The sequence below is a fragment of the Saccostrea cucullata genome, unplaced genomic scaffold (genome assembly GCF_032062105.1).
Source record: "Saccostrea cucullata isolate Sc308-1 unplaced genomic scaffold, CSIRO_AGI_Scuc_v1 ctg10889, whole genome shotgun sequence".
Taxonomy (NCBI): domain Eukaryota; kingdom Metazoa; phylum Mollusca; class Bivalvia; order Ostreida; family Ostreidae; genus Saccostrea; species Saccostrea cuccullata.
In genome coordinates, this window is record NW_026923994.1 from 2,936 (window position 1) to 16,850 (window position 13,915).

The 13,915-nt window shown below is 31.0% G+C and overlaps 1 long non-coding RNA gene across 2 annotated transcripts; it reads left to right on the top strand.

The window, feature by feature from the left end:
- Positions 1-6,149: 6,149 nt before the first annotated feature.
- LOC134265422 (uncharacterized) lies at positions 6,150-10,978 on the top strand. Of its 2 annotated transcripts, none has more exons than XR_009991752.1 (3): positions 6,150-6,240; positions 7,558-7,705; positions 10,856-10,978. It is a non-coding gene; the product is annotated as an uncharacterized LOC134265422 (long non-coding RNA). The 2 variants fall into 2 exon arrangements; XR_009991751.1 differs by lacking the exon at positions 10,856-10,978 and adding an exon at positions 7,874-7,984 and having other exon boundaries at positions 7,558-7,684.
- The last annotated feature ends 2,937 nt before the right edge of the window (positions 10,979-13,915 follow it).

The window sequence follows — 13,915 nt, forward strand, 5'->3', positions numbered from 1 at the left end:
GCAAATAATAATTTTTCAAAATGGAAATTGTTCACTTTTTATGAAGATTACACCTTTCTGCAACCATTCTTATTAATTTATACAAATTAATTTATACAAACTTGTTCATTTTTTTCCTTAAAACATGACCCAGGTTGTAATTTTTAATTTTTATGACAAAAGTTTGTATCATCGGTGCTTAATCCTCTTATTTAGCTTCAAAATCATTTTTATTAAGTAAACGAAAGATGCAAAATAACAGACCTGACGAAACTGTATTTACTTACAATAAAAATCTAATAAATTAAAACACCAAATGAATCTCATAATATTATATGCGTCTACTTAATAGAAAAAAAAATGGTCAATCATTACTCATTTTTCCGGCTTTGTTCACTGAGACATGATGATGTGAAACACATAGTAAGAGTATACTTATAACACTGTGCAGATTTTACGATTTAAACTTCCTGTCAAATTTTGTTTTCATATTGTATTAAATATTGCACGAGTAAGACACAACTTCACGTCTCGAGGTGGCAATTTAGTCGATGACATCTCTAAGTATATATTTTCTGTACATTTAACGGGAGTAAGAAGACTGTTTAATTTGCATTGAGGAAACTTCGAATGTAAGTACATTTTTGTCTTTCTAAATATATTTTTATTGACCCCTCTCAGTTGTACCCGTTCGGTCTCCTACAGAACCAAGCAATAAAAACACACTTGGAATCGCACCAAAATGTTTATACTGTAAGATTTTACGCAATCAGCCAGGTGCATAAATTGTCAGAAAATGTTCCTTTTGAAATTTTTTAAAGTTACTTTCGAGTTTCAGAACCTTAATTTATTTATATTACCTTGTGAAAATGTTGAGTTGGAATATAATTTCTCTTTCACAACTGATTTTATCAAGTTTCACTAATCATTTGTTTCTGAACGGATTAATGATGTTGTGAATATGTCAAACAATAATTACACACATACAACAACTACTGTCCTTAAATTCACTTGCTTTTGGATTAAAAAAAAAAGTTACAATGCATCAGTGATTAGAGGTTCTGCAAACTGGATGATCTGGGTATTCAATATGCTGCAAATGAACAAACTATTCTTCTTTATTTCTTTTTAACTATATATTATAAATAATTTCGAAAAATGCTTTAATCCGATGGGTGTGAAGGGGTTGGTGGGAGGTTATGTGTTAATAAAAGTAATATTTTTATAGTAAATAGTTTGATATTGAAATAATGATTTGTTTAATGTTGTTGCTGTCCAGTTGTAGCTAATTCCTTCTATCACGAGATATCATTATAAACTTCACCTTGGTCATTGACTGTCTGTCTTGATCGGCTATGACATAATAATAGTGGTCCATATTATCGTTATATTTCATCCACAGAAAAGTTGTTTATGTTATATATTGATAGCCTAATCCTGTCTCTGTCACCCTTAACTTTTTCCCCATTCTTTCCCTTTTACTTAATTTCTCTGAACCCTTTCCATGCTTTGGTTGACGAGACCGGCGTGTAGTCAACCATAATCAAATATTTCAAACGCCAAGTGAAAGCCAAACTAATGTATTCACATCTCGGAAAAAGGAAGCGTGGCTCCGGTTGTACTACAGCAAAACTCGTTTAGTACGAACACGGATATTGCGAATGTACGGATATAGCAAAGTCATCATGGATCCCCAGCTATATAAATTTATTAATTTCTTATACGGTTATAAGTAATTACGGTTATTGCAAAGTAGTTTCACAGGTCCCAGAGACTTTGTTATAACAGAGTTTTACTGAATTTTCTAATGGCCTACGTAGTCCGAATGTAGAACTACTTTGAGGTGACATAAAACTAACTACGTTGACTTTTATCCAAAATGATTATATATTCCCTATGGGCGAAATTTTTTTTTCTTTCTTCAGTGGTCTTTATTTCTAACCCCTGACCCATGTAGCTATGAATTCTAGAATAAACATAAAAATTAGAAAGATCCCACTTAGTCAGTTGTTCTTAGTAAAGAAAAGATTATATATCTGAAAAATTCTCATAATAAAATGTGTCTCCTCCAAAATATAACCTTTAATCATTACTCATTCTTATTGATGGACAAAACATAAAGACATGGTAATAAGCATATCAAGAAAACTCCTCCTCTTTTTATTTGAAAGAGGAACATTCTGTCTACAGTCATGATCACGTCAGAGGGTTTTCCAGACCGACAAAAAAAATTGTTATGTTAAGTTTCAAGTAAAAACTTTCTGTCAGAATTTGTATTCATAATTCATAGACTATAGCACAAGAATGACCCAATCGTGTTTTCATAAACATAAATCAGTCACTGACATTCATAAGTACAAATTTTCTGTACATCTAGTGGAGTGAGAAGTTCATTCATTGTAGATAGAGTGTTACTTTCTGTAAATTATGGATTTTTTTTTCTTTTACATTCCATCTTTTGGAATTGTATGGTTAAGACATATCATATCACACCTTGATCTGGCTACAATCCTGATAACTGTAACAAGCAAACAAGTCATTGTGTAGATTGACGGCGATTTCTTCAAAGTTTATTGTTCACCACTCCATGAATATCTTGCAGCACAATAAATCTGAAGGTTCCCCTTAAAAGCAGATTTTTAAGGAGTAAAATTATTGTCCCATTGGACTCACAATACGTGTTTGTTTCAAAGAATTTGTATGAAATCTTGGGGTCGCTTGGAATTTTATACCGGCACTCACGTTGACCTCTGCTTTGAGGTCATAAAAGAATTTAACAGAGGACTTTAATCTGAAATCAGAGAGCAACAGTCATGTATAACAGCTTCATTATTATAACTACAAGTCATTATTATTAAAACAAAGGCATGTCGTCAATGAATGTGATATATATATATATATATATATATATATATATATATATATATATATATATATATATATATATATATATATATATATATATATAAAAAACTTTAAAACACTTTTCGAAATATTTCAACCGTGTTACCGGCCTTCATCAGTCGTGTTTATTTAAATGCATTGATGCACTTTTCAAGTAAAAAATTATATTAACTGTAAATGAAGGATTGTTGTTTATGGAATATTTTGTAAAAAGTGTGACAAAATAGTGTATGTGGGAGAAACTGGTGATAGTTTATATCAAAGACATGTTTTGAATTTGTCTTTAATTAGAAGGGAAACAAATGATCCTGTGGCTACTCATTTTAATTCAGGTGTACATACAGTAGAAGATTATAATATAATAGGCATTGAAAAACTGTATAAGAATGACATTTACCGCAAATATAGAGAAAATCTTTGGAAAAAAAAGTTGAACACTTATATACCATTTGGTATTAACAAAAGAGAACACTTCTGTCTTTGAATTGAATTTATGAACATTTGTGTGACATGGTGATACTTATTTTTACAGATATACTTTTATATTTACTTTAAAATCATATTTTTAATATACCCCGTATTCTAGTATTTTATTCTGTATGATAAAATTTTGATACACAAGTACAATTTTTGCTCTCACAATATCTTCAGATGTTTTTGGCGCAATTTTATTGCATGACGTTGCCTCTCAATTTCTATGTTCATTGTGACGTCATAATACTGTTGAGTTGCTATGCATTTAAATAAACACGACTGATGAAGGCCGGTAACACGGTTGAAATATTTCGAAAAGTGTTTTAAAGTTTTTTATTGTATTGACAAAAAGAGACTTTGGATATATATATATATATATATATATATATATATATATATATATATATATATATATATATATATATATATATATATATATATATATATATATATATTTAAGAAATAAACAACGTTATTCAGTGAACATGGCGTTATGAATAGCAATTGCTCTGCTGGCATATTCCATGATGCGCGCTAGCGCATCATGGAAAATATGCCAGCAGAGCAGTTGCTATTCATAATGCCATGTTCACTGAATAATCGTTGTTTATTACTTATATTTGCATTCTTTGATTTTTTAAAAGAATATCAGAGGAAATCCTGACATACAGGAGGACGCGGTCACTTGTCTTCAGTAATGAAAAACGTACAGCTTTAAAATCATTACACTTGATCAATGATCCTTTTCTCTAATGAATCACAAACAATTTATAAAGTATTGCCCTCTCAAACAGTTATCTGGATACAAGCAGGGCCGTCATCACATTCTCTTAATTTTTGTTTTGATGCAGTTGTGACGTCATCGATCAACGTTATTGAAACCCTCTGACAAAAATCAATAATTTAACATTATGATGAAAGATGAAGATGCTTTTATAATGATTATTATTCAAGAATGCTTTTCTATGAATGTTTTTTTTTTAGCTTTTCATATTTATTTTTAATAGCTGAAATCATTCTTGATATACTAGTTAAAGAAATTTCCTCTTTCTGAGTGTTATTACCCGAGTGTGAAGAGTTATCTTTCTTTGTACAAATATATATGATATGAAAAAATAAAAATATGGCAGTTATCTACAACTTTAAAAAGTTTTATTTTACAATTAAATACACTGACCAAAATTAAATTTTTAAAGATATAAATCAGCAATTTTTAATTGTCTGAATTTCTTTTTTTCCAAAAAAATATTATTATAAACTTATTTTTAGTGCTTTTACGAAACACTTCATATATATACTTCTCAACATGGTGTATCTGTGTAGTAGAACTTGTTCTACACGAGTGAGCTATAGAGCAATTGCACTCATAGCAGAAGTAGTTGCGTCTATAGTCCTATGAACGCAGTTGCTGGCTGCAGGTTCATAGTGGGAGAGAGCAATGGATATGCAAATATATATATATATATATATATATATATATATATAAAGTAATAATGCATTATCAATGCTAATGGGATACAAAAGTTCCTATATTTTGCTGGCACATGTTACCCACATAGAACTATAAACGTCACTTATTATAAAAAGATCCGCAAAAAGTTTTTTTTATTATTTACAAATTTGTCAAAATGTTAAATGTATTTGATTTCACGCATATTTTTAATTGAATATTATACCGGTACAAAACAGGTGAATGATAAAGATTGACATTCTCTAACAGGACATACAGACTAAGAGAACGTTCAGAGCTTTGATGATTTAGTATGATTTAGTATGTCCATTCATATGAAAAAGATACGCAACTATTGAAAAATTAATGTTTGAATTTGCCATTGATACAGTGTTTGGCACATTGAATATCTGTCTTGTCTTTTTTTATAATGAAATACCCACTGTGGGGGAACTCCCTTTTTCAATACACAGCCAATTGTGCCTAACGTTAATTTAGTGTTAATCTCAATTAACATTAAATTAATGTTAGCTTGATGTAAGTTTAATGTTACTTTCGTGTTAAGTTAACGTTAAAGATATTAACATTAAGTTAACGTTAATTTTTAACGTTAATTTAACTTAACATTAAATTCATGTTAATTTTTAACGTTAATTTAACTTAACATTAATTTCATGTTAATTTTTAACATTAAATTAACGTCAAATTTTAAGTGAGCTTGGGTTCTCTCTTAAAAAACTAGAACCAAAATATTAACATTAGATTAACGTTAATTAGTTAATGTTAATTTCATGTTAATGTGAATTTAACGTTAATTCTTTAATGTTAATTTCATGTTAATTATAACAACACAAGATTAATGTTATTATTCAAATTTTAGACCTTACTTTAAGCAATATTTTCCAATCATATTAGTGACATTTAATTAATTAGTTAAGATGTCCATATGTGGATACTCGAAACCGCCGGAGTTGGGGGTTGGGGGGGGGGGTATTGGCACTTGTGTCGGAAATAAATTTTTTACCCCAATATATAAAGATAACATTTGTGTTAGTATTATACCATAGGTTCAAAAGGTATTTCCGACACAATTTATTTCCTACACAAGTGCCTGTGTGTTTGTAAGGGTGTGTACACGTGTGGGTTTGGGAAAGGGAGGTGCTCTAACTGTTAGCACCCTCTTCACCTCGTCCATTTTTTTTTCACACATTCTTAAAAAAGTAATTTATCTAGAAAATTATAAACTCTATGTCTATCTTTAAAAATGTCAAGTTGGATTTGGATTTTTTCCGGCTAAAAATGGTCCGTAGCTTTTCTCAGGATCGGTTTTGTTTTTATCGGACGAAACTGTACGTCATGTTTGACGTCACCAGCTGTAACAGAAATTGAAAACGCAGAGGAAAAAGGATTTATCAACTTCAAGTCTGTTAAAAGTAAGTATTTTGTAGTCTTTGTAATATTACGTTTTTGAGAGTTTCATAATATCAGAGGTCCCAAAATGTTTGAACTTTATATATCCTGGCGTATTGTATTTTCGACCTATTTAGATGTAATCTATTAATTTATTGCAAACTTTATAGAAGCTGAAAAACTATGGGCTTAAAATGTTAGCATATGTGTCTATAAATAAAATTATACAACCCAAATTGCAGTTTTGTGTTTATTTTATTTATATGCCATAAAATGGGGAGGGTGCATTTTTACCTACAAAAATATTAGCGTCTTGTGTTTTCGACCTAAATATAGTATCAATGACCAAACAGTATTGGCTTTAAATATCTGTTGGATATTCCAAACAATAAAAATACGATTGTCTGTCTTTCAAAAAAACATTGAACAAGTTCGACATTTCAGTTCCAAATACATTTACTCGTTGGTTGAACCCATTTGTCAGGAGCTGTGGATTTCCAAAAGAAATCAATGAAATTACGTTGCATTTTTCAGTAAAAATCTGTAAGAAAGTGCCCATTTCTAAGGAAGAAAAAAAATTCGTTTGATCCACCCATTCATTTCAATATTCATGCGTCTCTTTGACAGAGATCTTAATTTTCTTTCAGGAAAATGTCATCACAAGATCTTTGTAATTAACCGATTACGGCTTTGATTAATCAACAGATAAAATGTGCATTAGTAAAAAGACTATAATTTCTGACATCGGACTAAAACCACGGAGGGAATTCCGTTGAATTATTTATTTTGGGTATTTTCACTACAGTTGTGCTTCAAAGGGGTTTTTCCAAGTGTAGCAACCGAAAATAATGTTCTACTGCACGGTATCTGCACGGGAAACAGATTGAGAAAAATAGGTCGAAAATACAATACGGTCGAAAATAGGATACGAGACGATATAGCAACATAACACATAATTAGTTAATTACTCAACAGTCCTTGCAGGCTACTGTGTCGTAGGCTGTGAACGATGTGCCAGATCTCTGCTATGTTGTATATATTTTGTATATCAGCATTAATATTTTCATTAGGTCTATTTATTGTTCAGTTGGTTAAATTTGTTTGAACACTGAAGTCTGCCGGTACATCTGTACTGCCGCCTTATGTACGATACGGAGAAAATTCGAAAGTGAAAGTAGACATCTTGTATATACAATTTAACAATAATCATCTCGAAGTTGAAGTTAAACACGCAATGTGAGTGATGTTTTCCCTTATTCTAACAGTTCATCTTAATTGGTTTCACCATCATCGAGAAAAAAACACTGATTTGATATTTATTTTTATTGTATTTTAAACAGCTGAAACTCGGTATCACATCTGTCTCGCACTTCTGAAACACTGTGAAATGGATCAAATCGGACTTTGTCGTGGAGACTCGGAAGAACCCAGCTGCCTAAATTATTATGCCAGTGGAACACAAAACAGGTATTGAAAGTGGAACAAAATGTAAACAATTCCCACAGTAAATGTAATGACAGTGAAATTAACATTCACACACCCCAACTGATTTTTTAAAATTACAGTTAAGTACTTGTCACTACTTGACACTTGTCAATATTTTGTTCAGAAACATTTTATAAGCATTAAGATTTTTTCTTTTACTGCATAATACAGAAAAGATACTTGTATGCAAGACATGGAGAAAAGTGCAGACTACAGCCTCTATATACCATTCCTTGGTGCCTCCTTGAACTGATGATTTTCAGGATAACCATGCAGGAATAAAGGTTATTTATTTATAAACAATAAAATGCTTTCTTTGTTTGTTGTTACTGGAATGAACGGAAGCAGCTGTTGCAGAAAAAATACATAACCCGCTTACGCGGGTTATGTAAATTTTTTCTGCAATAGCTGCAACCGTTCATTCCAGTAATAACAAACAAAGAAAGACATTTTATTGTTTATATTTATATCTGTTTAAATATTCAATTAAGTAGGATTAAAAAGATTAATTATTGTATTAATGATGCGAACGTCTTAATACGTTTCATTGATTGAAAGCCACTGATAAAGAAATATGTACAGGCGACATGGCTACTGTAGTTTATGCAGTGATGAACGCAATGGGGTTTCTTAAGAAATAAAGGAGAAAATATTCAGTGGATGTAGATATAAAATAGTATATACATAGTTTATTCATAATTTTCATTTAGAAAAATTCTACAACTTGATCTAGAGCTTATGCTAAAGAGACAAATTTAAAGCCAAGTTGCTTTCACTGTACTAAAAGTTTGCTTTGAATCAGACGCTGCACATAAAATTTGATTTCTATCTATGAATATCGTATATGTTGAAGATATAAAATTTCAAAAAAATGATTTTTAATTATTTTTTTTTTTATAATTGTAGGATAACTCAGTATAAAGTCTTCTGACATGAACAGAACATGATAATCACAAGAAAGTGAATATATTTCATCACCTTAAACAATCTTCAAAATACCAGGTAAAGTGCATTTATTCTGAACACATATCAAATATTTAGAACCATTTAATATGTCACCCCTAAATTTTTTTGAAAATATACTGGAAACACAATGTCTGTTTGCCAGTCTCACTGTAAAGTAAAATATGTGGAAGTATATAGTTTTTAAATACTAGTAGCTTTTTAGTTCACCTGAGCCGAAAGCTCAATTAAACTCTTCAGATCACATTTTGTCCGCCGTCTCTCTGTCCATCAACTTCTTCTCAAGAACCACTGGGCCAGGAAAGATGGAACTTAAATGGAAGCATCCTCAGATAGTGTACTTTCAGGCCTCTTCAACCCAGGGGGGTAGGGGGGGGGCACAATGGACTTTCAGTCTTACTTAAGAAATATTAGGTACAGTGATCCCCCGTTATAATGCCAAAATTTGTACCTTGGTCATTTTGGCATTATAACGGGGGTGGCGTTATATCGGGGGGAGAGAAGTAACATGCACAAATAAATGAAACAAATTTATTATCAATGTACTACATGTATTTCAAGATTTTAATGCCTTCATATCAAATAAACAAATATAAAAGCCTGGGTCAAAAGCTTACGTATGCTTGTCAGAAAATCACAGTTTTTTTGAAAAACATATCAATTGACAAAGACACCGTAATTAAGTTCAAAATTGTCGACAAGTGTGCTATTTATTGATCGATTTTTATCTGTGACTAACCCGCTGTGGATCCAACAATTTCTAATTGTGTCGGGCGTTACACTTTCCCATGCTTGTTTAATAAAGGGAATACCTTCACTCAATAACACTTTCGGTGCATTATTTTGGATTTTTTTTGTGATATTTAAGGTAGGATTCTTCTCATATTTCTGATATTTAAAAATTAATGAAATTTTCACAGAATCAAGAAGACAATACCAGTAAGTGATAGTATCAATGAGATTAAATTTGACCGTTTAATATTAGAGGCAAGGTCAGGTCAAGGTCATTATTTTTTCCCTTGACACTTAACAAAAAAAAATAACTGTTGCCAATCATGTGATACCTACTTCTATTTCAAAAGTTTAATGATTGTTCTTTTTGCATAAAAACATATTACTATATCGGATCTATAGCATGATGTTACCAAATTTACATAAATAATTTAACTTAACTGGACATTGGCTAATCCGAATTTTCTCTGTTTTTCTTAATTTTTTAGTATATATTAGTTATTTTCATATGCTTCCTATATTTAACTTTTTCTTATTTTCACATATAATAAAGTAGTCCTATAAATGTACAAAATGATACAAAAACAAAAAGTTTTGATCATTTAGTAAGAGAGAAATAATACTTTTTGTGGATTTTTGGCTCAAATCTGCACTTTGATGGGAAGCGTTTAAAAGCTAATAAAGTTCTAGTTTGTTTGAAATATCATATTTATTTGATATATTTTGAAAGTTTAGTCCCTCATTATTAATATAACTCACATTTGAAAATTTCTCCAAGACTTCGATTGAGTAAAAATTATTACTAAATTCATTGTTCTATTATAATTTTGAGTGGCAGAAAAGAAGATATTTTCATACGCCACCAATCCGCCAAAAATATAGTCCCTGTAAGCTTTCAAACGCAGTTTACCATTTCTATTTAAAGTTGTACAATTGTGTTGAGGACAGAAAAATATGATCTTTTAAATTACTTACATCTCAATATATAAGACATATAAGCAAATATTCTATGAATGTTTCATCTAGTCAGAAACCAGAGAAGAATCCTACCTTAATGATTTCCAGTCTTTGTTTCAATTCCAAGATAACGCGCCTTGATTTCGGCGAGTTGTTCATATCCAGACTTCAAAAAGAAGAGTAAAGATTTGAACTCAAATAATTATGTATGTAACTTATTATCTACTCCAAACTTTGATGCATGGAAGACTAATGGCGGATAATTGCTTAAGAAAGTTCACTGAAATTCCCTTCCCGAAGATATAATTGGTGGTAATTATCGGGGGTGATTATAGCGGTAATGGACAGATTTGTACCATGTGCTCAGGTGAAGGATGTGGCCAATGGACCTCTTGTTTCATTCATTATATTTGAGGCAAATTTGAGTTGTTAATGTATTGTTAAGTATTTCATTTTCATATAATTATTATAAAATATGTATTTGCCTCTCTTCTTTTTCAGATTGGAAAAAGAAAGAAGATTTGTAGCATTGTATTGAATATGCCTGATTAAAAGTATTAATGGATGAATTGGTGTTTTTCTCTTTTCTTCAGAAAATTTGAAATCGGAGGCAATGCTCAGAATTTTAGAGATTTTGTTGAAAAAGCAGATGGGTCCTTTTATCCTTTTGGATATATTCAAATTGAAAAGAAAGTGACACCAAGGATGAAGTCAACATGCAAGCCTAGCTTTCTGCAGTGCTACAAGGAAAAGTGCAAAATTGATGAGATTCTGGTGTACCTTTAGAGAAATAATTATGATTACATGCAGTATTAGTTAAGCTTCTGTTATGAAGCAATAACATGTATTTTTTTTTTAAGAATAGGAAGGAAAATTCCAAAAATATGCACACAATTTTTCTGCATTTTAACGTTAAATAAGTGTGAACTAATTAACGTTAATTTAACGCTTAACGTTAATTTAACATGAAAATAACGTTAACTTAACGTTAAATTTTTAACATTAAATTCATGTATAAGCTCGATTGACGTTAATTTAACGTTAAATATTTAACGTTAAGTTAACGTTATTTTCATGTAAGATTAACGTTAGGCACAATTGGCTGTGTATAATGTTTTATATCAGATATCCTGAAGAATATCAAATATATTTTCAATCAGAAATAGAAAAGTGAAGTATTACAAACTACATTAACTTAGATCTAGTCCCATAATTTTTTTACAGAGCAAATTATATCACATAATAAATCTCACAATAACAAATGTCTACATTAAAAAAACTACTTCAATCATTACTCATTTTTCCGGCTAACATCAGTTAAACATTGTGGCATAAAGTACACATTAGAAGTAGAACTATACAAAAGCATCTCATGTTTATTTATTTCCAGAACAACTTTTCCAACCAACACTTCCTGTCAGAGTTTGTATTCATACTGTGTAAAGTCTGTCACAAGTTAACTTCTATGGGTCGTAATAAATAGAATGTAGTCAATAACATCGCTAAGTACTGGTTTTCTGAACATTTAGGAGATGTGAAAAATGTATGAAATCTGTAGTAAGGATCTATATTTTCTATGTGTTAGTGCATTTTCACAATCGCCTATCAACAGTCTCGTTTAAAATCACCATTTCTATAATCGATACAATGACCTTGTCAGCAATACAATTTATCATGGAGTTAAATGCTGACTGACGTTGTTCATACTAATTGTTACTCCATTATTTTATACACTGAATTGACGACGGATTTGTCCGTTGTTTCCCAATCATGACAAGATTCATGACAAGAAGCACACGGTGGGTGTGACCGGTCAGCAGAGGATGCTTACTCCTCATTGACACCTGATCACGCCTCTGATGTTTTAGAGATCCATGCTTTCTCTGTTCCTAATTTATATTGTTTTATGGACTTTGATATTGAACACTGTTCGTTATCTCCATATGTTTCATAATGAAATATGCATTTACTTAAAGAAAAAGATTGAATAAGTCAATCATTACTCATTTTTTTCCGGCTAAGGTCATTGAGACATGCTGATTCGAAGCACATACTGAGATAATAGTTATAACACTGAACAGCTTTTTCGATTTAAACTTCCTGCAAGAATGTGTTTTCATATTGTATTTAATATTGCACAAATATGACACAATTTCACGCCTCTAGGTCGTAATAGACTGAATTCAGTAGATGACAGCGTTTACTACTTATTTATGTACCTTTAACGGGAGTGAGAAATTGTTTAATCTTAATCGAGGAAACGTTGAATTTAAGTACATTTTTAAATTTCTTAATGTACATGTAAATGTATTTTATTGACCCCCCACCCTCTCAGTAGTAGCCCCCTACAGGCCAAGTGCGAAATTGTCTAAAAAATGTTCCTTCTGAATTTCTAAAAGTTACTTTGGGGTCTGAAAATCCACAATTTACTAATATCACCTATTGAAAATGTTGAGTCAGAATCTGAAGTTTCTCTTTCACAGCTGATACGAGGGTTGTTAGAAAAGTTCGCGGACACATTGAATTACGGAAAATCTATTGTGTACTATGAAGTATGACATATGTCTGAATAAAGTCCTACATTTTGATTATTGGTATGTAAAAAATTAAGTCCATATAATGAAATCTTGAAAATTTACAACGATTTTTACTATGAGGTCATGGGATTCACGGAGCAATCACTTGACGTAAGGCGACGTGACAACCAGATTTCAACCCATTAAGCTTTGTCGCAGTTCTATAAATCTTTCATTTCTTAAGACTTTTCTTATCATTTTTTCTACTTTAAAATTGAATATCCGTATGAAGACATGTTATTTTTCTACTCTAATGTCTTTTGTACTGATTCGGATATTATTGAGATTTTTTAAAAAGTCTATGTAGTTAATCGATCAGGAATGGAAACCATGCAAAAGCATATAGGCACAAAGTCCATGCGATAAGGGGGTATTGAAGTATCGATGGAGTTAATCATTCAAAATGTTATTCCTTCCATTCATATGAAGCTACAACCATTTGGAAACTTGTCCTTTGTATGTGTTGGAAAATCTGGGCAGCATCTTGAACATTTTAAACTCTTTTTATACATTTTCCTGTATGCACACATAATTTTTACGCAGTGCAGTGCTCCATGACGCTCAATGACGTTCTGATTTTTGGTTGTGTTGTTACGCGTTGATCATTCATAAACGGCTATAAAACATTCATATACTCTCCAATTTAGCTTAAAATTTCTCCAAGTGACGTTTCATGAATACTTAAGCGGCAGATAAAATATCATAAATCTCTTTGCGCTACAATTGTGCAATTTTTAATTTTAATTCAGAGTCTTTGTGATGTAGACGTGGCAAAATGTAGCATGCTCCGTGAAGCAAGATTTTTCAAAATAAAAAGGCTGTATATATTTCAATATTCACCGGAGAGCACCAAATTCTTGTATGTTTATTGAAAAAGGGGTTAAGATTTTATCTGGAAAGTTTGACCGGTTTCGTGGAAATAGCGCGTTCACAATAGAACTTGTCCGCGAACTTTTCTAACACCCCTCGTATAATAAGGAATAAC